Genomic DNA, 23,178 nt, shown 5'->3' with positions numbered 1-23,178 from the left:
TAACTTCTGGGGCAGGAAAAGCACACTTTTCAAAACTTGTTTTTCAGCTCGAAATAAACGTATTTTTTCAAACCTTGGAATCCCAATGTAGCTGCCTGGCTCATTAGAGCCCACTGAGTCAGCCCTTAACCCCACTGTGCAGAAGCTGTCAAAACGGGTTTTTCAGCAGAAATAAACACGTTTGGGCAACTTTGGTCACCCCCATTTAACTTCTGGGGCAGGAAAAGCACACTTTTCAAAACGTGTTTTTCAGCTCGCTGTGACCTCTGTTTTACATCTCATCCAAAAGACAGCGCCCTTTTACAACACAGCGTCTCTGTCACTATCATAAGTGACTGCCATCATAAGAATATGAGTCCAATATTTTAGAATATAGTCGGAATGACTTCTAACCTTACCTGTGGTGTCTTTAATCCCTATTGCTCAATGCATGGTGTACGTACTGCATAGATGTGTCTTGAGAATGAGGAATGGGCCCCTGAGACCGTCATTTACCTGTTTCACAAATGATCGTATTTTACTAGAGATTCTGTTTGGGATTCAGATGTGCATTCGGACAGCAATCCCTTTCAAGAAATGATACGTACTGGATGAGGTCAAAGGTGCTGGAACACTGTATTTAGGATGTGTTTGCAGTGATTGTGTGTCTCCTGCTTCATCGCAGTGATATATAGATGTGCTCCTGTAATTTATTGGTACATGCCCAGGGCAGTAAGCAGTCTGAGGATTTATTTCCAGACGGCATAGAGCAGTGAAGCAGTGAAGTAGTGCAACACACTGGATCATTATATTATTAGAATCTATTCTACTTAAATTATTACATTATACACAATTTGAGTTCATTTTAAAAAGTAAAAGGTAATGAAAGGAATGCATTTTCATAAGAAAGATAATACCGATATGCATGTGATAATCTTCCTTATATCATGTAGTGCGTCAGTTGGACACTTTGTGGGCTTGAAATACAAAGCAAATCATGTTCTATGGTACAAGTTAAATACAAAACGTAAGCTTTTATTTTAATTAGATTTGTTTATAAAGCATAAGCAATCATTTATTACATTAATATATGTGAAAATGACATTTTAGCATCATAATATTACATAAAGGTCTCTAGCTTCAACACAGTGATATATATATATATATGCTCAGTGATTTATTGGTACATGCCCAGGTCAATAATCAGAATGCAGACGGGCTACAGGTAGTGTTGTGAAATACTTCAACACACTGGATCGCAGATTTAGACCCCCTGCACTCTTACTCCTTAAAAACCAAAGAAATGAAGATATGTAGCAATCACATTGTAACAGGGGTGACAGTGACTTAATGCTTATACTAGTGGACTTTTGGTACCTTTAGGGTACGGTGTTCCCTGAAGGGCTCTCAAACCCCGCATTTCAGATGCCTAGCTGTATCACTGATGTGTTGCACCTCAGAATCACTTTTAACCTTACCTCTGGTATCTTTAATCCCTATTGCTCAACGCATGGTGAAAGTATTGCATAATTGTGTCTGAAAATGAGCAATGGGCACCTGAGAGACTCATTTGCCTGTTTCACAAATGATCATATTTGACTAGAGATTCTGTTTGGGATTCAGTTGTGCATTCTGACAGCAATCCCTTTCAAAAAACGATACATTCTGGATGAGGTCAAAGGTGCAGGAACACTGTATGTGTTTGCACTTATTCTGTGTCTCTAGCTTCAACACAGTGATATATATATATATATGCTCAGTGATTTTTTGGTACATGCCCAGGGCAATAATCATTATGAGGATTTATTTCCAGATGTGCTAGGGGTAGTGTTGTGAAATACTTCAACACACTGGATCGCAGGTTTAGACCCCCTGCACTCTTACTCCTTAAAAACCTGAAGCGTCTGGCGTCTCGCCGACGTCGAACACCCCCCTCAGGCTGTACTCGTACTCGGCTAACTGCTGTGGAACCCTGTGTGAGAAGCCGTTGGCCACGGTGACGGCTGGCGACCCACGGACGCCCCACTATCGGCCGGCTCCAGCCCCAGCTGGTCCTCTAGAGCCTCCCCACACGGCTCCTCCTCCCGGGCCTGGTAGGGGGCCAGCCGGTCTTGGTGCAGGACCACCACTCTCCCCCGTGTTCGCAACCGGACACGGTAGCAGACCTCGCCCACCACCCAGAGTACCTCAGCGGGCCCCTCCCACGACGGCGCCAGCTTAGGGCTGAGGCATTTGCGGCGGCGCGGGTTGTACACCCAAACCGAGTCCCCGGGCTGGAAGGCAGGCCCCCTGCAGCGCAGGTCGTAGTGCCGCTTCTGCCGGACCCCCGCCTGTGTCAGGTGGGTCCGTGCAAAGCTGTGCACCTGCTGCATCCGCTGCCGCAGGTCCCATTCGTAGTCCGGTCCAGCCAGCGGTGCCGACCCGTCTCCGGGCGACGGGCCGAAGACCAGGTCCACCGGGGTTCACATTTCCCGGCCCAGCATGAGTGAGGCTGGGGTGCACCCGGTGGATTCCTGGACCACGGTCCTATACGCCCAGAGTGCAAGGGGGAGGTGGCGGTCCCAGTCCCGTTGGTGCCGGGACACCAGGGTGGCCAGCTGGGTGGTGAGCGTACGATTAAACCGCGCCACCAACCCGTTGCTCTGGGGATGCAGAGGTGTGGTCCGCGTCTTAGTGATCCCCAGGCACTGGCACACTCTGGCGAAGACCTGGGACTCGAAGTTACGCCCCTAGTCACTATGTAACTCCTCCGGCACCCCCAGCCTGGCAAACATCCCCTCCAGCAGTGCATCGGCCACCGTGGGGGCACTCTGGTCCGGGAGGGCGTAGGCCTCCGGCCACTTCATAAAATAATCCATGGCCACCAAGACGTAGAGGTTCCCGGCCTCGGTGCGCAGAAACGGGCCCAAAACGTCCACCCCCACCCGCTCCATAGGAGCCCCCACCTGGTGTTGTTGGAGGGGGGCCCGAGAGCGCTCGGGGGGACCCTTCTGCGCCACGCACACTGCATACGTTCGGCAGTACCACTCCACGTCCCGGTGGCAAAGACCCCAATAAAAATGGCCTCGGAGGCGCTACAGGGTTTTTTTACCGCCAAAGTGCCCCACGCCCGGCTGGCCATGCACTGCTCGGAGCACCGCCCCGCGGAGCGACCAAGGCACCATCAGCTGCCACCGTACCTCGCCACTGGAGGGTACCCGGCACCCCCGGCGCAGCACCCCGTCCTTTACCTCCAAGGCCTCCCACAGGGCGCAGGGGGCCTTGACGGACTTTGGGTGTGGGGCGAGCTTCTCTCGCGTAGACCGCACTCCGGCTACCACTCCTAGCATGCCCAGCGGTACTACGAGCGCCTAGGGGCGCTTCCTCCTCACCACCAGGCGAGGGCGTTACAATACATAGAATATGCATGTAAAACGAACAGATCTTATCGAGAGGGTTATCAGAATACAAAAGGTATATATTCAGTCAGTTACAAAGTGTTACACATATCAAGAGGACATACATTCAGTATATCATTCATTTAGACCATTTCATAAATGAACCTGGTAATAACTTCTACATTAGATACTGAAAACAAGTACATAACTCTTAGGAATTAAATTGATATCAACTGGTTGGGATAACAATTGAATTCGCGAGCAGTAATGCAGTGAAGTTGAATACTCATCCAATCTCTGGGGATTCAGATCTCCTGCGGGCACAAAGAAACAGTTGCAGGCTTGTTGCTGTCCAATCCGTGCTCTCTGTCTAGGTGCCAGGCTGTGCTGTGCGGGTTGCGACGGTGCGCTGCTGATGCTCACTGACCGGCTAGTTAGTGTTGGCTTTAACTAGCAAAGTTTGTGCACAGGAGAAAAGATGACTGTGGGTCCCAGCAAGTCAAGAAGAAGACCGGTTCGTTCCTGATGAAGAGCTAGTTCTGAATAGTGATTCAACTGTCCACAGTTCCGACCTGTTCACGAGGCCTGCTGCTGGTGCTAACCTCGGGTGGATCCTCTGGTTACTCTCTGGCAACCTCCGCTTTAGACTCTTAGAACAAAGGAAAGTTCTGGCACTCGGACACACTGGCCGTTCCGTGGTTGTCCGGGCTGAGTCTCAGGATGGTCAGGAGGCGCGCTGTGAGAATGTCCTGCCCTTGGGAGCCTTCTGCTCCTGGGCTGTCCTGCCCTGGAATTCTCCTTTGAATTCCCTTTAGAAAACTCCACAGAAATCTCTACTGAATTCCCACTGAATCTCTCAGGCTCTCTGTGTTGCCTGTTTTTACCTGGAGGAACTTCAGCTCGTTGATTGGCTGAAAGTTCCATGGGCATCAGAGTCCCACGTGGGTTACTCGGCCCTACCAGTCCCTGATTGGTTGATCAAGGTGAGATATGAGTCACTTACTCCTGACACTTAGGAATGCAGTCCAGATGTCCATCTGGCACTCCCTAGACAGATAAGCGCCAATGGATGACCATTGATCATGATAGCCAGGCTTAGCTAAGTGCATCCCCCTTTGGGAGCTGTCCCTTATCAAGGGAAACCTTAAATCAGCCTGCATGAATAGTTTCTCTGTGGCTGCACCACAGAGATGAACAGAGAGATGAGGCCTAATTTGGGAAAGCTCAGAAACACTTAATTCTTTCTTATTAATAAGCCTCGCCGCTACACCGCCCAAAGCACTTCTAAAACAGGAGATTCGCGTTTGGGAAAACAGGTCTACGGGTCTGAAACCTGCTCCACGGAAAACAGCTCTGTTGCGCTTTTGATCAAAGGGAGATTCGCTGTTCTTACTTTTTGATGACATAACACCCAAAGGGGCTTCTTTGGAGCTGGATTCCAACCAGCATCCTTAAGTTTCTTGGCAGTATCCTTTACAGTCCTCTGTTCGGTCGACAAGGGACTGAAGGGGGCAGCTTTCCTCACACATACAGTGCAATGTACTGTAGTGTTCCCCTTAATTGAATTCGCAGTTCTGCATCAAACCTCTAACTCGTTTCCTTAGCTTGGATTTAAGCCACGAAGCAGGCTTCTACTGTATAAACGTCTAGAGGAATCACAAACTATTTGAGAGGCCACCATCCCAGGGGGAACTGACAAGTCTATCCCTAAACACCTAGCGCAGTCTCTCGAGAGACCGTCAAAAATCGCTTTCTCCGTTTGCGTTGCAAGTAAGTGAAAACGCGGTCTCAACCCAGAGCCACTTGGCAGCAGCGGCACGTAAATACCGTTACTGTTACTGCTCGATACCGACGTTAGCCTACTATACCATGTTCAGCCACCGCTAGAAAATGCACGGCTCTAGAACCGGAGCAAATGACAGGAGGGCCAACGCCGAACGGGCACACGTGTCAGACATGGAGCGCGACGAGGATGGGATTCGAACCCATGCGTGCAGAGCACAACGGATTAGCAGTCCATCGCCTTAACCACTCGGCCACCTCGTCGAGGGATCTGGGCTGTCCGGACATGGGTTGGCGCGCTCCAGATGATCTTTTTCTTTTTTTTCCCTCGTACTCGAGGGTCATTTTCCTGTTCCACGTGCGATTTCAACATTTTCCTTGGGAGATGCCAAGCCAGGAATTAATTCTCCAGGACCTTAATTCTCTTCTCTTGCAGCCTGAGATCATGTCCTTCTTTTGGCTCCCTCCAGTTCTGATAAAAAATCTCATTCTTAGATTTGTTAATTTTTGCAGAGAAAGCCAAAGAGAAACGCTCACAACACTGCAGAGCTCTGCTAATTGAGGTACTGTCAGAGAGGAGCAGGGTGACGTCATCCATGTATAGAGATGTCTTTACCTCTCCTCCCCCACTTCCAGGCACTGGTATCCCATTAATGGCCTGATCCTGGCGCAAGGCACAGGCTAAGGGCTCCGTAGCCAAAACGAATAACAAAGGGGATAATGGGCAGCCCTGCCTCACTACTGAACAGACTTCAAAGGGGTGTGATCTATTGCCATTAACCATTACTCTGCTGTTGCTACCTGTGTACAGCAGGTTAATCCACTTTCTCATGATGGGGCCAAACTTCATGTGCTCAAGTACCGATGTTAAGTACTGCCGGTTTAGGCGGTCAAAGGCCTTTTCTAGGTCTACACCTAAAACGCACAGAGGGAGGGAGCGATCCTCTGAGTACAGACAGACATCCCTCAACAAGGCCAGGTTGTCGCTCATCAGGCGTCCTACTATCCCACAAGTCTGTTCTTTCCCTACCAGTGAGGCCACTACATTTTGTAGGCGCAGGAAAAGGGCTTTGGACAGGATCTTAGTGTCCACGCCTAACAGGCTGAGGGGTCTCCAGTTCTTTATGTCATTCTTTGCTCCTTTCTTAAACAAGAGAGAGATAGTGCCTTCTCTTAAAGAGTCAGGCAGCAATTCTGTCTTATAGCTTTCCTCGAATAGGAGCAGTAGCGGATCCTGAAGCAGATCCCAAAAGGTGCAATAAAATTCTTTAGGGAGCCCGTCAGCACCCGGAGTTTTCCCCTTCTGTAAGCTCTCCATAGCCTGTCTCAGCTCTTCTACTGTCAAATCCCTCTCAAGTACTTCCCTATCTTCTTCACTCAAAACGTTTTCTAGCTTTGAGGTAAAAAAATGAATTTCTTCATCCTTTACCTCTGTAGAGCTGTACAGTCTTGAGTAGAAGGCCTCGGTGCAGGAGAGGATAGCACTCGGCTCTGTTCTCTCTCGTCCCTCCTCATCAACTACACTTTCCATGACAGACTTGGAGCCTACCACTTTCCTGAAAAAGAAGCGAGTACACTTCTCATTTTCTTCCAAGAACTGCACTCTGCTTCTTAACAGCACTCCTCGACTACTTTCTTGGCTATGCTCCGGATGTCCTTTTTTAAAAGGGTGATATCCTCGAGCACATCGAAGCCACTGTGCAGCATCGTGTAGAGACGCTGCAGCTGCCTCTGTTTCCTGGCTAGCACTCCTCTCCGTCTGGCAGCAGCCTTCCTTCCCTCAGCCATGAAAAAGGCCTTTGTCCTCATCTTCACCTCCTCCCACCACTCTCCTACTGACCCGTACAGACACTGCAAGGACAGCCACTGTGATAGTTTCTCCTTGTAGCGGGATACTACCCCCTCGTTCTCTAGCAGCTTTGTGTTGAGTTTCCAGAGGCCTGGGCCAAAGACAGTCCCGCCCTGGAGTTCCACTCTACACCCTAAAGCCTGATGATCTGAGAAGAAGACAGGCTGAAGAGTGACCCCAACAACTTTCACTCTCTCTGAGACAAAGCAATAGTCAATTCTGGAGCTGCTATTCCTCCCTGACCATGTATATCCTGCTGTTGTGGGATATATACATCTATATGTGTCTGAGAGTTTAAAGTCTTGAACTAAGTTTTGCAGGGCCAGTGAGCTGGAATCCAATTTTATCGGAGAGCTAGACTGCCTGTCTGTGTGCTCTAAGATACAATTAAAATCCCCTCCCACTATCACGTCTGTGCTACTTAACAATAGGGGAGAGAGTGCCTTGAGTAGCTCCACCCTTCCTCCCACGTCAGTAGGACAATACACATTGATTAGCGGCAGGTTAACGGTCCCCCATTCCACATCCACACACAGCAACCTGCCATCTATGACCCTCTGAATACTTTTCAATTTGAAAGCCCATCCTTTGAAAAGAATGGCCACGCCAGAGGCTCTGTTGTTATTGTCCCCTGACCAAACAGAAGGCCCTTTATCCCACCTATCTTCAAAGCTTTTATACCTCTCTTGATAGGCTAAAGCACACTCCTGCAACATCAACACATCTCCCTCTCTCTGCTGGAGGTAATCAAAGACACACTGGCATTTAACTCTGTCATTGATACCTCTGGTGTTAAGAGAAATTATGTTTAGAGCCATATTACATAAGAAAGTGGAACCAGTCTTTACAAAACACATTTCTCTTCGGTCTCACCTGTTACCTTCTCTTTTTCTTTTTCTTCTTACCAATTTCCTGCCAGCCATCCTCTGAATGAGCCTTCATCAGGGTGGCAGCAGTAAAAGCGTTCACGGAGTCCATTTCAAGGAAGGGGGTAGAAGGAGGGGTGGAGGGGTTCCAGCTGTCCCCATCGCCATGCTCTCCTTCCTCCTCGCTCGGGGAGAAAACAGAGTCATTTTTCCTTTTCCTCAAGTCCAGCTCCTGGGAGCACCGAGGGGAAAGGGGTGCAGCCGATGCACCAGTCTCCTCTTCCCCCTCAACCACCAGCTGTTGCAGATCCTCCGTGATGGACTGGATGGAGGAGAGGAGGGCATCTGTAGCACTTGCAGAGTCTGAGAAAAGCAGCTCCGCTGAATCCTGGGTATCCTCGCTGGACCCGCTCCACCGGGGGGCCCCACACTGGCCCTCGTTCTGAGGAGCAGGAGTGGGGGAGGGGTCCTCGCTGTTCTCTGGGGTTTTCAAACCCTCGTGCTTGTCTGGTGCAGTCTGCGGTTGTGGGGGCGTAGTGGATTTCTCTTCCACCGGCCCCGGAGCCACAGCAGGACTGATCCTGGCTGGAGGCTGAGACTCTTTGTCCAACAAGGGTTCTTTGTTTGACTTGTTGTTTGCTTTGGCTTTTTCAGGCCGGTTTGGCTGAAACAAGCACTGCCTCATCCTTTCTCATTTTGAGTTTATAGGCGTAGGCGTGAGGGCAGTTCTTAAAAACGTGTCCTTCCGAGCCACATAAATTGCACTTTGGCAGCATTGAACAGTCAGAGGCTTAATGTCCCTGTTTGCCACAGGTCTTGCAGCATTTCACAGTGCAGGACGATGCCAGGTGTCCCACAGCACCACAGCGCCGACACACCTTTGGTTGTCCCACATAAAAAACATAGCCATTGCAGGCGCCCAGCTGGATTGTAGAGGGCAGGTGCCTTAAGCCTCCATTGACATTGTCCGGTAGCAAGCGAACCTCGAATTTCCTTGCTCCTGTTTTTATACCGTCAACATCTCTAACCTCAGTTCCATGGTGGATGGTGCAGTACTGCTTAAGCCAGGTGTGAATGTCCTCCGTCTTTGCCATTTCCGAGAACATAACAACCTCTCTCTCTGTGTCAGAGGCTGCAAGTTGATCTTCTCAAGGGCAGGAACTTTCCCTCTTTTTGCCTCAAACACATCCACACATTGTTCAAACAGAGAATAGGTAGCAAAAACAACCTCAAATGCTTTCTGACCTGGGAGAGCGAAGATGAAATACAAGTGCCGAGGTTCAAAGCCAAGTTCCTTCTGTAACACTTTTCTGCTGAACTGCATACGATCCATGAAGAGGTCATCCAAAAGCTCAAAACGTACAGCATTCTTGCGGGATCCAAAGGTTGCCATCTCAAACTGCAAAACAAACACTGCTTCCACAAAACAAGAAAACAATCCAACTACTCCAGCTACAGGCTGATCAAGGTATCTCCCCTGCCAGATAAGCAGAGAGCCGCAGGCGATGAGCCCGGAGCTGAACGGGCCCCACTGGCTCGTTTGTAAGGCCAGGTGCATTGCCAACCACGACCGGCAGGGCAGAGGACTTGAAGGCGGCCTGGGCTCCTGCAGCTGTCCAGCCACGCACTCTGGTTTCTCTTCATCTCGTACAAATCTTTTGCCTTTTACTAAAGATTTCCATGGAGAGGAGCATGAATGAGTTCCATACAATTTTTGTGCTTCCCTGCCTTTGGGTGGGGCGCAGCTGGGCTGGTCAAAGAGAGAAAACAAAACCGCTCACAATCGCTCTTATTACGGCGACTGTGGCCTTCTGCTCTGCGAGTCCTCGGTCTCAGCCTGTCTGATTGGCGCTCTTTTCTTTGGGGGGCGGGAAGTGTCCGGCCGCAAATATGAAGCGTTACAGCAACGACATGCCATGAGACGATTGATAACGATTTCCATAGGATCCCCGCGGTTGCCTGGCTACCGTCAGCTTTGCGCAGTGGCAGTATCGTAGCCTGTGAGGTTTAGCCGAGGCGCGATTATTGCTAGTTGAAAACTTTTCCCAATACCCCGCTTCCGCCGGTTTCCAATACAATCGGCGAAAGCAATTTTTGAGCAAGGTGTTTAAAGACAGATTTTGTCATGGTAACATCATGGTAGAAAGAAACAAGCTTGTTACGTCTCAACAGAAACGCTCTTTAGCTCTTTCAGCGTTATGCAGAGAACAGCGTCTGTCGAGATCACTTTTGAGTCAGCGCGAAACGCCGTGTGCTGTCAGTTTGATTTCATATTGCTCGTAGCGGCGCCCGGCTTTTGTCTGTCAAACGTTAGGTTGCGCTTCTTCATGCTGCATCGTCGGCATGAGTGGAGCTCTTTAAACGTCTGTACTTACTGCGCCCCATAAGAAATTGTTTGTCCCCGTTCAAAAGAGATTGTGCGATGTCCTGCAGCGTTCACAAAGCAAACCTTTGACAGTTTGAAAAGAGGAATTTATTCTGCTTCCTGTGCGTGCAGTAGTTACAAAGTTGAACGTCTTTACACGATCTGCTGCAGTTTTCAGTGGGCGGGCTTTGTCAGATGGCTTTGAAAAACGCACTGTGTTTCGGCTCGGGAAACATCATGAGCAGTGTCCTGCATGTTTTCTGTGTATAGCTGTCTTTTAACGCATACAGAATTCATTCGAAATCATTGATTTCTCCAATTAACAAGGGTCCCTTTTTGAACCTGCGAGAAGCATTCTTTCAATGTAACAGATTTACTCCGAGGAAAGGCAGCATGACATTAAGAGTAGCTCAAGCTTTCAGCACCCGTATCGGACTGCGTGTATGCAGACACCGCTCAGAATCCCCTGTAAGATTCTCCCTCAATTCCGTTGTGCAGTGCTTTACCTCTTTCAAAAGGCTTCACTTTCCTAGTCACATTCCAAGACTCATCGAACCCGGGCTGTTTCCTCCAGCGGTATAGTATTGCAGTGAGACAGCACGATGCCTGCAAGACTATGTCACGCTAAACGCCACAGATTGTGTTTGTCCCTTCGTGTCAGTCGTCCTGCAGCCACGGGAAGTGGGACACAAACATGCTGCAATGCTTTCAGGACGTTTGGATTTGTTTGTGCAACATCCGAGAAGAGTACTTGTGGCTTGAATGTGAACTGTACGTGCCCGCCCCCTTTCCTCTGTAGTGCATGAGTTCCTCCCGGCATGCCCTTCGTCATTGTTCTGTCATCTTGTATTTAAAGGGTTGTATTTCTGCTGCTGAAAATAAGCAACGGTTTTCTCACAACGCCCTTTGTTCCCGACGGAGCCCTTGTCTGTCATGAAATTCTTTAAAACCTCAAGCTAGAAGAAGAAGACGACAAATATGAAGCGTTACAGCAACGACATGCCATGAGACGATTGATAACGATTTCCATAGGATCCCCGCGGTTGCCTGGCAACCGTCAGCTTTGCGCATTGGCAGTATCGTAGCCTGTGAGGTTTAGCCGAGGCGCGATTATTGCTAGTTGAAAACTTTTCCCAATACCCCGCTTCCGCCGGTTTGCAATACAATCGGCGAAAGCAATTTTTGACAGTCTCGTCAGAGCGCGACATAGTCTTGCAGGCATCGTGCTGTCTAACTGCAATACTATACCGCTGGAGGAAACAGCCAGGGTTCAATGAGCCATGGAATGTGACTAGGAAAGTGAAGCCTTTTGAAAGAGGTAATGTCGACGCTTTTTTTTTTTTGGCGTGGTACTAATAACGCCAAGGCTGGGGTTCGAGCCCCGTACGGGCCAGGTCCTTTTCTCCTCTCTTACAAAAGCTGTTAGGTTCCTTTCCGTGGTGAGATGGGTTGTGATGCAACGCTACCACATAGTGCCGACAGACAATTAAATGACAAAAATGAAGAGAGTTAAAGCAGCTGGAGAGGTTTTCTTACAACTTTTGAGCTGACACAGTTTTGGAAAATGTTTTCTTCACGCTGCACTGTACCACATAGGCAGCCAAGAGTCTCCAAAACAAAACAGCATTGACAGTCATATAATGTCCATTAACCCCGGTTTTAAACACAGTATCATGTCTGCCATCATAAGAATATAAGTCCAATATTTTAGAATATAGTCAGAATGTCTTCTAACCTTACCTGTGGTGTCTTTAATACCTATTGCTCAATGCATGGTGTACGTACTGCATACATGTGTCTTGAGAATGAGGAATGGGCCCCTGAGACATTTACCTGTTTCACAAATGATCGTATTTTACTAGAGATTCTGTTTGGGATTCAGATGTGCATTCGGACAGCAATTCCTTTCAAGAAATGATACGTTCTGGATGAGGTCAAAGGTGCTGGAACACTGTATTTAGGATGTGTTTGCAGTGATTGTGTCTCCTGCTTCAACGCAATGATATATAGATGTGTTCCTGTAATTTACTGGTACATGCCCAGGGCAGTAAGCAGTCTGAGGATTTATTTCCAGACGACATAGAGCAGTGAAGCAGTGAAGTAGTGCAACACACTGGATCATTATATTATTAGAATCTATTCTACTTAAATTATTACATTATACACAACTTGAGCTCTCAGCACCGTACTGAGCCCAGGTGTTTTTCTAAAGCTGTCAGGTGCAGTTCATTTACATGAAGGAAATCTCTTACTGGGTACGATTACAATGCAGTAAGTAGCACAGGCTACTTAGGGAGTAGGCTGATGTGTTTAAAAACGACCCGAGCCAGCAGGAGTCGAACCTGCAATCTCCTGATCCGTAGTCAGACGCGTTATCCATTGCGCCACTGGCCCTGGTGTGACACTGCAGGACTGTAACCCAGTGAGCTTAGCACTGCAACTAGTAAAATATTACCCCCGGTCCATTCTTTTCCAAAAGTGAGAAACACCTGTTTTCTACATTTTGTCTGTTTTAAAACCATATCTCTTTAAACCAAACCAAGAGTTTGTCTTTTGCACTGATATTCTGATTCATTTCGATTTCAAAGAAAAAAGAAACATTACCTTCCAAAGCATCATAAAATTGTCCCTTCCTCCAGACTCTACTTCTCTCTTGTAGTAGTACAGCAGACCTTTCCAGGTGAGCAGATCACAGAGTCCAAAATGAGCTTCCTCCATCAAGCAAAGTACCTGAACATGACTCTTTCATCATAAAAGCGCCCCTGTAATAAAGAAATTAAATCCGAAATCAAGAGGGCAGTTGCCTACTGAAGTTCAAGAAGTCATAAATTTTAACCTAGCAACACATTAAAGGCTGCATCTATACAAGTACGATTCTAGAAATGCTCACCAGATTACGTTTTAAGAAAGAACTGCGCCTCAGGTTCCGCCGAGATCTTAACTCGGATGGCAGGATTCAGAGTCTGGTGTGGAATGATGGCGCACGGAGGGTCCACATACTGTGGATCCCTCAGTGTTCTTCCGCGTGTTCAAACCGCCAGCGTGTGACTCCCCTGTCCCCGTGACCTCATTGCTCTGCTCTCGCCTCTGTGCAGCTGAGCCCGACTCATGGTAAAGTGGAAAAAAATATGCCCTCAACGTGAGATTTACTCTGGAGTGAGGATAGTTGTTACCTTCTTATCGTTGAAACGGATGTATGTGATATGGCGACTAGGTTCTTCTCCATTAGCAGGCTTAAGGTTAAAGAAAAAAACATTGCTGACTTCTTTTTTTTTTGCCAGCTGCGAGCGCTGATTAGCGAGGTTTGTATTTCATGTTTTGCAAGTTGCATCCATTTTAAGAAAAACAAGTCGTTCAAGACAGGAAATGAATACTTGCATTTAATTAAGTCTAGACGTATGCGGTTGTCCATAATGACCAGTTCTGTTTGAGAACACAGAACAAAAAAAGGCACCGCTGGGATTCGGACCCAGGATTTCCTGTTTACTAGACAGGCGCTTTAACCAACTAAGCCACGGCGCCCCGGAAGTGCTGTCCTTTTGCAGCCACTTGGACACACCACTCAGACACATCTGCATTCGGTGTGTGCTCCGCCTGCTCGCTGAGCAAGTTGCCACCTTTACATACAATAGCAACATCGACACCAAGAGAAAGGATGACAAATGGCTTTTATTGGACTTTTCATGTCCAAGGAGCTCAATGTGCTTTCTGTGTACAGCAGGGCCACTGAACTCCACACTGGCCACTGAACCACAGCAGTGGCTTGCTGGCTTGACATCTCCCAAGGAAAATGTTGAAATCGCATGTGGAACAGGAAAATGACCCTCGAGTATGAGGGAAAAAAAAGAAAAAGATCAACTGGAGTGCGCCAACCCATGTCAGGACAGCCCAGTTTTGTTGACGAGGTGGCCGAGTGGTTAAGGCATGGGGTCGAATCCCATCCTTGTCGCTCTCCATGTCTGACACGTGTGCCCGTTCGGTGTTGGCCCTCCTGTTCTTTGCTCCGGTACTAGAGCTGTACATTTTCTAGCGGTGGCTGAACATGTTATAGTAGGCTAACGTCGGTATCGAGCAGTCACAGTAACAGTATTTACATGCCGCTGCTGCCAAGTGGCTCTGGGTTGAGACCGCGTTTTCACTTACTTGCAACGCAAACGGAGAAAGCGATTTTTGACAGTCTCTCGAGAGACTGCACTAGGTGTTTAGGGATAGACTTTGTCAGTTCCCCCTGGGATGATGGCCTCTCAAATAGTTTGTGATTCCTCTAGACGTTTATACAGTAGAAGCCTGCTTCGTGGCTTAAATCCAAGCTAAGGAAACGAGTTAGAGGTCTGATGCAGAACTGCGAATTCAATGAACGGGAACAGTACAGTACATTGGACTGTATGTGTGAGGAAAGCTGCCCCCTTCTGTCCCTTGTCGACCGAACAGAGGACTGTAAAGGATACCGCCAAGAAACTTTAGGATGCTGGTTGGAATACAGCTCCAAAGAAGCCCCTTTGGGTGTTATGTCATCAAAAAGTAAGAACAGCGACTCTCCCTTTGATCAAAAGCGCAACAGAACTGTTTTCCGTGGAGCAGGTTTCAGACCCGTAGACCTGTTTTATTTGTAGGGCAGGGCGCATTCCCAAATGCGAATCTCCTGTTTTAGAAATGCTTTGGGCGGCGTGAAGTGAAAATAAGAAATGGGCTCCAGATGCACATGGAAGCCATCAAGTGTTTCATCCGAGCTGTTTCAAAGACTGCTCAAGAGCTTTCCTTTCACAGAGGTGCAATGATTAATGATGGGGGTGCACCCTTCAATGCGCCTTACGACTCTAGGGAGTGATTGAGACGATTCGTAGCGTGTGCTCATTTCCCTCTATTCCCCGTGTTGCAGTGGTAGGATGACGTAAATTTCTGCTTCGACACGTAACGGCGTTATAATCAAGTGCAGGAGCTGAGGGCTTTTGTTTTGTTTCGTTTTCCATGGCGTTTGTAAGCACGCAAATCAAAGGCAATTCCTGCGTCTAACAGGAATGTAAATGCTTTGGAAAGTGCAGTGTGGTGCAGCTTGTAAAATCCTTATCCACATTTGTGGTTTGTTGATGTTTGTTCTGTCTGCCAAAGCTGCATTTTGACATCCGGACGGGGAGACTTTATCATTTGAACGTGAAGCCAGCCTTAAACCCTCTGAGGCGTGTCTGTCTGCTGGCACGTATTTTGTCAAAGGTATTTTTTTTTTTTTAACGGAGAGCGACTTTGAAAAGGTTTCCGCAGCCACGTCGCACTCCGTGTTAGATTAAAGGAGGAATGCGTCGATGGCGAACTCGCTGTAGTCGTGGCCGAGTGGTTAAGGCGATGGACTCGAAATCCGTTGGGGACTCCCCGTGTAGGTTTGAATCCTGCAGACTATGGCGTCTGCCGCACGTCTCCTTGTGCCTGCGCGGCAAAAGCGTGGTGCCGCTTCTCCTTTCCTGGTACTATAAAAACGCTAAATCGCTTGGCCCTGCTGCCATGGAAATGAGTTCTTCAGATAACCACACATCTTGCGTTTGCACCTCTGGTGTTCTACTTATGCCTTTGAAAACCTAATGAATAAAACTGAAAGAACCGACACAATATGTAGGTGCTCGTAAAGCACGCATTAAAGAACTGTTAACAGCAAGGGTTTCAGTGGGTTAACTGAGGAGAAGGCGTGATCGCTAATTGTTGACTTTGTATTTGGTGTTAGAAACATTCTTACTGTGCATGACGTGCAACAAATGTAGCCACAGAAATTGCATCACGCTTTCATGTATGCTATTGCAGACACCAACGTTGCCTAGATAGAAAACCGAAATAGCCGTGGGTTTGCTTGCTGGTCTGAAGGATCTCTCTTCGAATCTCTATCATTTGTCAATTGAAGTAAAAGGCGCTCCAATCTGATACGTTCAGAATCAAACCCGCAGCTGTTGTTCGACTTTATTTCTTGACTAATTACAACTGAGTGTCGCATGAGCAGTTACGTAAACTTGTCTGATATATTTGACAAATGCCGTTCTTCAATTAAAACTAACAGTACATTGTCAGGGACATTCAGTTCTATACAAACAAGAGACAGACAAGAGAATGTTTCTACCTTTCATGTGGACTACGTGTTGACTTAATGATCGGAATAATTGAAAAGTTCGGGTTCATAGCCGATGCAGTGCGTGCTAATTAGAACAACAGCAACGCTGAGCTCTCAGCACCGTACTGAGCCCAGGTGATTTTCTAAAGCTGTCAGGTGCAGTTCATTTACATGAAGGAAATCTCTTACTGAGTACGATTACAATGCAGTAAGTAGCACAGACTACTTAGGGGAGTAGCCCGATGCGTTTAAAAACGACCCGAGCCAGGCAGGAGTCAAACTTACAATCTCCTGATCCATAGTCAAACGCGTTATCCATTGCGGGACTGCAACCCGATGAGCTCAGCACTGCAACTAGTAAACTATTACCCCCGGTCCATTCTTTTCCAAAAGTGAGAAACACCTGTTTTCTACATTTTGTCTATTTTAAAACCATATCTCTTTAAACCAAACCAAGAGTTTGTCTTTTGCACTGATATTCTGATTCATTTCGATTTCAAAGAAAAAAAAACCTACCTTCCAAAGAATCATAAAATTGTCCCTTCTTCCAGACTCTACTTCTCTCTTGTAGTAGTACAGCAGACCTTTCCAGGTGAGCAGATCACAGAGTCTGAAATGAGCTTCCTCCATCAAGCAAAGTACCTGAACATGACTCTGTCTTCATAAAAGCGCCCCTGTAATAAAGAAATTAAATCTGAAATCAAGAGGGCAGTTGCCTACTGAAATACAAGAAGTCATCAATTTTAACCTAGCAACACATTAAAGGCTGCATCTATACAAGTACGATTCTAGAAATGCTCACCAGATTACGTTTTAAGAAGGAACTGCGCCTCAGGTTCCGCCGAGATCTTAACTCGGATGGCAGGATTCAGAGTCCGGAGTGCGGACTGATGGCGCACGGAGGGTCCATATACTGTGGATCCCTCAGTGATCTTCCGCGTATTCAAACCGCCAGCGTGTGACTCCCCTGTCCCCGTGACCTCATTGCTCTGCTCTCTCCTCTGTGCAGCCGAGCTCGATTCACGGTAAAGTGAAAAAAAAAGGTGCCCTCAACGTGAGATTTACTCTGGAGCGAGGATAGATGTTACCTTTTTATTATTGAACAGGATGTATGTGATGTGGCGACTAGGTTCAATTTTGTATCCTTTTAAAAGATTAAGGACTGGGGTGAGCGGGATTTACCACCCTTTCAGCTAAGAACCCGACGTGCGGACCGTTTAAGCTGCATAGACTCAGTCGTTTAACTCTTCTCCATTAGCAGGGTTAAGGTTAAAGAAAAAAAACATTGCTGACTTCTTTTTTTTTGCCAGCCGATTGCGCTGATTAGCAAGGTTTGTATTTCATGTTTTGCAAGTTGCATCCATTTTAAGAAAAACAAGTCGCGTTAAAGACAGGAAATGAATACTTGCATTTAATTAAGTCTAGCTGTAGGCGGTTGTCCATAATGACCAGTTCTGTTCAAGAACACAGAACAAAAAAGGCACCGCTGGGATTCGGACCCAGGATTTCCTGTTTACTAGACAGGCGCTTTAACCAACTAAGCCACGGCGCCCTGGGAGTGCTGTCGTTTTGCAGCCACTTGGACACACCACTCAGACACATCTGCATTCGGTGTGTGCTCCGCCTGTTCGCTGAGCAAGTTGCCACCTTTACATACAATAGCAACATCGACACCAAGAGAAAGGATGACAAATGGCTTTTATCTGGAACTTTTCATGTCCAAGGAGCTCAATGTGCATTCTGTGTACAACAGGGCCACTGAACTCCACAATGGCCACTGAACCACAGTAGTGGGTTGCTGGCTTGACATCTCCCAAGGAAAATGTTGAAATCGCATGTGGAACAGGAAAATGACCCTCGAGTACGAGGGAAAAAAAAGAAAAAGATCATCTGGAGCGCGGCAACCCATGTCTGGACAGCCCAGTTTCCTAGATGAGGTGGCCGAGTGGTTAAGGCAATGGACTGCTAATCCACTGTACTCTGCACGCATGGGTTTGAGTCCCATTCTCGTCACTCTCCATGTCTGACATGTGTGCCCGTGTGCCTTTGGCCCTCCTGTTGTTTGCTCCAGTACTAGAGCCGTACATTTCCTAGCGGTGGCTGAACATGGTATAGTAGGCTAACGTCAGTATCGAGCAGTGACAGTAACAGTATTTACGTGCCGCTGCTGCCAAGTGGCTCTGGTTTGAGACCGCATTTTCACTTACTTGCAACGGAAATGGAGAAAGCGATTTTTGACAGTCTCTCGAGAGATTGCGCTAGGTGTTTAGGGATAGACTTTGTCAGTTCCCCCTGGGATGATGGCCTCTCAAATAGTTTGTGATTCCTTATACAGTAGAAGCCTGCTTCGTGGCTTAAATCCAAGCTAAGGAAACGAGTTAGAGGTCTGATGCAGAACTGCGAATTCAATGAACGGGAACACTACAGTACATTGCACTGTGTGTGTGAGGAAAGCTGCCCCCTTCTGTCCCTTGTCGACCGAACAGAGGACTGTAAAGGATACCGCCAAGAAACTTTAGGATGCTGGTTGGAATCCAGCTCCAAAGAAGCCCCTTTGGGTGTTATGTCATCAAAAAGTAAGAACAGCGAATCTCCCTTTGATCAAAAGCGCAACAGAACTGTTTTCCGTGGAGCAGGTTTCTGACCCGTAGACCTGTTTTATTCGTAGGGCAGGGCGCATTCCCAAACGCGAATCTCATGTTTTAGAAATGCTTTGGGCGGCGTGAAGTGAAAATTAGAAATGGGCTCCAGATGCACATGGAAGCAATCAAGTGTTTAATCCGAGCTGTTTCAAAGACTGCTCAAGAGCTTTCCTTTCACAGAGGCGCAACGATTAATGATGGGGGTGCACCCTTCAATGCGCCTTACGACTCTAGGGAGTGATTGAGACGTACGTAGCGTGTGCTCATTTCCCTCTATTCCCCGTGTTGCAGTGGTAGGATGACATAAATTCCTGCTTCGACACGTAACGGCATTATAATCAAGTGCAGGAGCTGAGGGCTTTAGTTTTGTTTCGTTTTTCATGGCGTTCGTAAGCGCGCAAATCAAAGGCAATTCCTGCGTCTAACAGGAATGTAAATGCTTTGGAAAGTGCAGTGTGGTGCAGCTTGTAAAATCCTTGTCCACATTTGTGGTTTGTTGATGTTTTTTCTGTCTGCCAAAGTTGCATTTTGACATCCGGACGGGGAGACTTTATCATTTGAAAGTGAAGCCAGCCTTAAACCCTCTGAGGCATGTCTGTCTGCCGGCACGTATTTTGTCAAAGGTATTTATTTTTTTTTAACAGAGAGCGACTTTGAAAACGTTTCCGCAGCCACCTCGCACTCCGTGTTAGATTATAGGAGGAATGCGGCGGGGGTGAGCTCGCTGTAGTCGTGGCCGAGTGGTTAAGGCGATGGACTCGAAATCCGTTGAGAACTCCCTGCGCAGGTTTGAATCCTGCCGACTATGGCGTTTGCCACACGTATCCTTGTGCCTCTGTGGCAAAGGCGAAGTGCCGCATCTCCTTTCCTGGTACTATAAATACGCTAAATCACTTGGCCCTGCTGCCATGGAAATGAGTTCTTCAGACCTCTGGTGCTCTACTTATGCCTTTGAAAACCTAATGAATAAAGCTGAAAGAACCGACACGATATGTAGGTGCTCGTAAAGCACGCAGTAAAGAACTGTTAACAGCAAGGGTTTCAGTGGGTTAACTGAGGAGAAGGCGTGATCGTTAATTGTTGACTTTTTATTTGGTGTTAGAAACACTCTTACTGTGCATGACGTGCAACAAATGTACCCACAGAAATTGCATCACGCTTTCATGTATGCTATTGCAGACACCAACGTTGCCTAGATAGAAAACCGAAATAGCCGTGGGTTTGCTTGCTGGTCTGAAGGATCTCTCTTCGAATCGCTATCATTTGTCAATAGAAGTAAAAGGCGCTGCACAGAGAGGATCACTGTCGTGAGGCCGGTTAGCTCAGTTGGTTAGAGCATGGTGCTAATAACGCCAAAGTCGTGGGTTCGAGCCCCTTACTGGCCAGGTCCTTTTCTCCTCTCTTACCAAAGCTGTTAGGTTCCTTTCCGTGGTGAGATGGGTTGTCATGCAACGCTGCCACATCGTGCCGACAGACAATTAAATGACAAAAATGAAGAGAGTTAAAGCAGCTGGAGAGGTTCTCTTACAACTTTTGAGCTGACACAGTTTTGGAAAATGTTTCCTTCACGCTGCACTGTACCATATAGGCAGCCAAGTGTCTCCAAAACAAAACAGAATTGACAGTCATATAATGTCCATTAACCCCGGTTTTAAACGCAGCATCATGTCTGCCATCATAAGAATATGAGTCCAATATTTTAGAATATAGTCAGAATGACTTCTAACCTTACCTGTGGTGTCTTTGATCCCTTTTGCTCAATGCATGGTGTACGTACTGCATACATGTGTCTTGAGAATGAGTAATGGGCCCCTGAGACAGTCATTTGCCTGTTTCACAAATGATCGTATTTTACTAGAGATTCTGTTTGGGATTCAGATGTGCATTCAGACAGCAATCCCTTTCAAGAAATGATACGTTCTGGATGAGGTCAAAGGTGCTGGAACACTGTATTTAGGATGTGTTTGCAGTGATTGTCTGTCTCCTGCTTCAACGCAGTGATATATAGATGTGCTCCTGTAATTTATTGGTACAAGCCCAGGGCAGTAAGCAGTCTGAGGATTTATTTCCATACGGCATAGAACAGTGAAGCAGTGAAGTAGTGCAACACACTGGATCATTATATTATTAGAATCTATTCTACTTAAATTATTACATTATACACAACTTGAGTTCATTTTAAAAATTAAAAGGTAATGAAAGGAATGCATTTTCATGAGAAAGATAATACCGATTTTTCATGTGATAATCTTCCTTATATCATGTCGTGCATCATTTGGACACTTTGTGGGCTTGAAATACAAAGAAAATCATGTTCTATGGTACAAAACAAATACAAAACTTAAGTTTTTATTTTAATTAGATTTGTTTATTAAGCATAAGCAATCATTTATTACATTAATATATGTGAAAATGACATTTTAGCACCATAATATTACATACAGGTCTCTAGCTTCAACACAGTGATATATGCTCAGTGATTTATTGGTACATGCCCAGGGCAATAATCAGAATTAGTATTTATTTCCATACGGGCTACAGGTAGTGTTGTGAAATACTTCAACACACTGGATCGCAGATTTAGACCCCCTGCACTCTTACTCCTTAAAAACCAAAGAAATGAAGATATGTAGCAATCACATTGTAACAGGGGTGACAGTGACTTAATGCTTATACTAGTGGACTTCTGGTACCTTTAGGGTACGGTGTTCCCTGAAGGGCTCTCAAACCCCGCATTTCAGATGCCTAGCTGTATCGCTGATGTGTTGCACCTCAGAATCACTTTTAAACCTTACCTCTGGTATCTTTAATCCCTATTGCTCAACGCATGGTGAAAGTATTGCATAAATGTGTCTGAAAATGAGCAATGGGCACCTGAGAGACTCATTTGCCTGTTTCACAAATGATCATATTTGACTAGAGATTCTGTTTGGGATTCAGTTGTGCATTCTGACAGCAATCTCTTTCAAAAAATGATTTTACCTTATCGCAGCTTTGCCCTTCTTGCCTCTTTGGACAATATCTCCATCTTGTGGTCGTTGTTGGTAATGTCTAGACAATATCTCCATCTTGTGGTCGTTGTTGGCAATGTTTTCTTATGCCCTTTTTTATTTCAATTCTCTATTAGTTGATTCTAGAATCTCTACAATAGAGTTGAAAACATCAGTTTTATAGCAGACAATATGACATTATTTATAGTCCAATTAGAAATTTATTACCCTGTTTTTAACATAATAACAAATTAAAATTGATTAAAACTAAGTTTGGAACACCAGGGAACATAAAAAATGATTTTTAGGAAAACCATGAGGTTCTCTGTGTCCGATGCCTGCAAGGGGAGAAAGCTAGAATCCTTTGATTTTTCAAAATTTGAAAATAAACATTATATAACAACAGCTTTCATTCCTAGGAGTGAAAAACAACCATTTTTGAAGACATATTAGTTTCTAAAACACTACAATAAAGTTAAAAACATCCATTTTATATCACATTATTTTTTGTGAAATAATTAAATTGGCTTATTTCTCTCGCATTAAATTGGCTACAAATGCAAGAATTCAACCAGATATTCTTGTAAAATGTATAGTGTTGCATTGCAGTTAGTTAATGTAGTTAGTCCATAGTCAGCAATCTAAACTTTATTGTTAAGCTTTAATGATTGATGTTGTACCAGTAACCTTTAGAAATACTATAGTACTTCACAAATGCTTTGTGTGTTTGGAAATCTTTTGAGTAAAAGCCTTATAAAAATAGGTTTAGTTTTTACAGGACATCACAAAGAAATAGGATGGTATAATTCTTATAATTGCTTAGTGATTGTATTTGGAAGATTATGCACTAAACAGACTTCAGGAATGCCAGTGGATCATTGTGCTATTTGGAATTATTCCAAAAATCAAGTGACCTCTTTGCTGAAGTATTTTTAGTATTATTTATTTAGTATTAATAAAGAATAGATTTATTAAAGTCATGCGATGTGCAAGCGGGATATGTAAAATAATTGAAAATAAAGTTTTTTATTATTGTTATAGAGAAACATGATCAGATTTTCCCTGGTTCAGAAAAAAAACGATTAAAATCTGTAATCTTTCCACTTGTATGTCATCAGACATTAACGAGTACAACCCCCCTCTCTGCCGGAGTGCTGGCTGTGACGAATTAAACCAATTTCACAGGTATTTTCAAAGTAGGAAGTACAGTGTTAACTAGTAGATGGCCTCCTCAATG

General features: G+C 46.0%; 6 non-coding genes across 6 annotated transcripts; 5 read left to right on the top strand and 1 right to left on the bottom strand.

Moving 5' to 3' along the window:
- Nucleotides 1-5,320: 5,320 nt before the first annotated feature.
- Nucleotides 5,321-5,402, bottom strand: trnas-gcu (transfer RNA serine (anticodon GCU)). The gene has a single exon. It is a non-coding gene; the product is annotated as a tRNA-Ser (tRNA).
- A 4,075-nt stretch (nucleotides 5,403-9,477) lies between these two features.
- On the top strand, nucleotides 9,478-9,594 carry LOC148633447 (U5 spliceosomal RNA). The gene has a single exon (XR_015933981.1). It is a non-coding gene; the product is annotated as a U5 spliceosomal RNA (small nuclear RNA).
- Nucleotides 9,595-9,824: 230 nt separating this feature from the next.
- On the top strand, nucleotides 9,825-9,969 carry LOC148633446 (U4 spliceosomal RNA). Its single transcript, XR_015933965.1, has one exon. It is a non-coding gene; the product is annotated as a U4 spliceosomal RNA (small nuclear RNA).
- Nucleotides 9,970-11,277: 1,308 nt separating this feature from the next.
- Nucleotides 11,278-11,419, top strand: LOC148633445 (U4 spliceosomal RNA). Its single transcript, XR_015933957.1, has one exon. It is a non-coding gene; the product is annotated as a U4 spliceosomal RNA (small nuclear RNA).
- A 4,113-nt stretch (nucleotides 11,420-15,532) lies between these two features.
- On the top strand, nucleotides 15,533-15,614 carry trnas-cga (transfer RNA serine (anticodon CGA)). Its single transcript has one exon. It is a non-coding gene; the product is annotated as a tRNA-Ser (tRNA).
- A 4,063-nt stretch (nucleotides 15,615-19,677) lies between these two features.
- Nucleotides 19,678-19,759, top strand: trnas-cga (transfer RNA serine (anticodon CGA)). Its single transcript has one exon. It is a non-coding gene; the product is annotated as a tRNA-Ser (tRNA).
- The last annotated feature ends 3,419 nt before the right edge of the window (nucleotides 19,760-23,178 follow it).

This window comes from Lepisosteus platostomus, unplaced genomic scaffold, assembly GCF_059453375.1.
Source record: "Lepisosteus platostomus isolate fLepPlt1 unplaced genomic scaffold, fLepPlt1.hap1 Scaffold_47_H1, whole genome shotgun sequence".
In the NCBI taxonomy this organism is placed as follows: Eukaryota; Metazoa; Chordata; class Actinopteri; order Semionotiformes; family Lepisosteidae; genus Lepisosteus; species Lepisosteus platostomus.
This window is presented reverse-complemented; position numbering and strand designations above follow the sequence as displayed.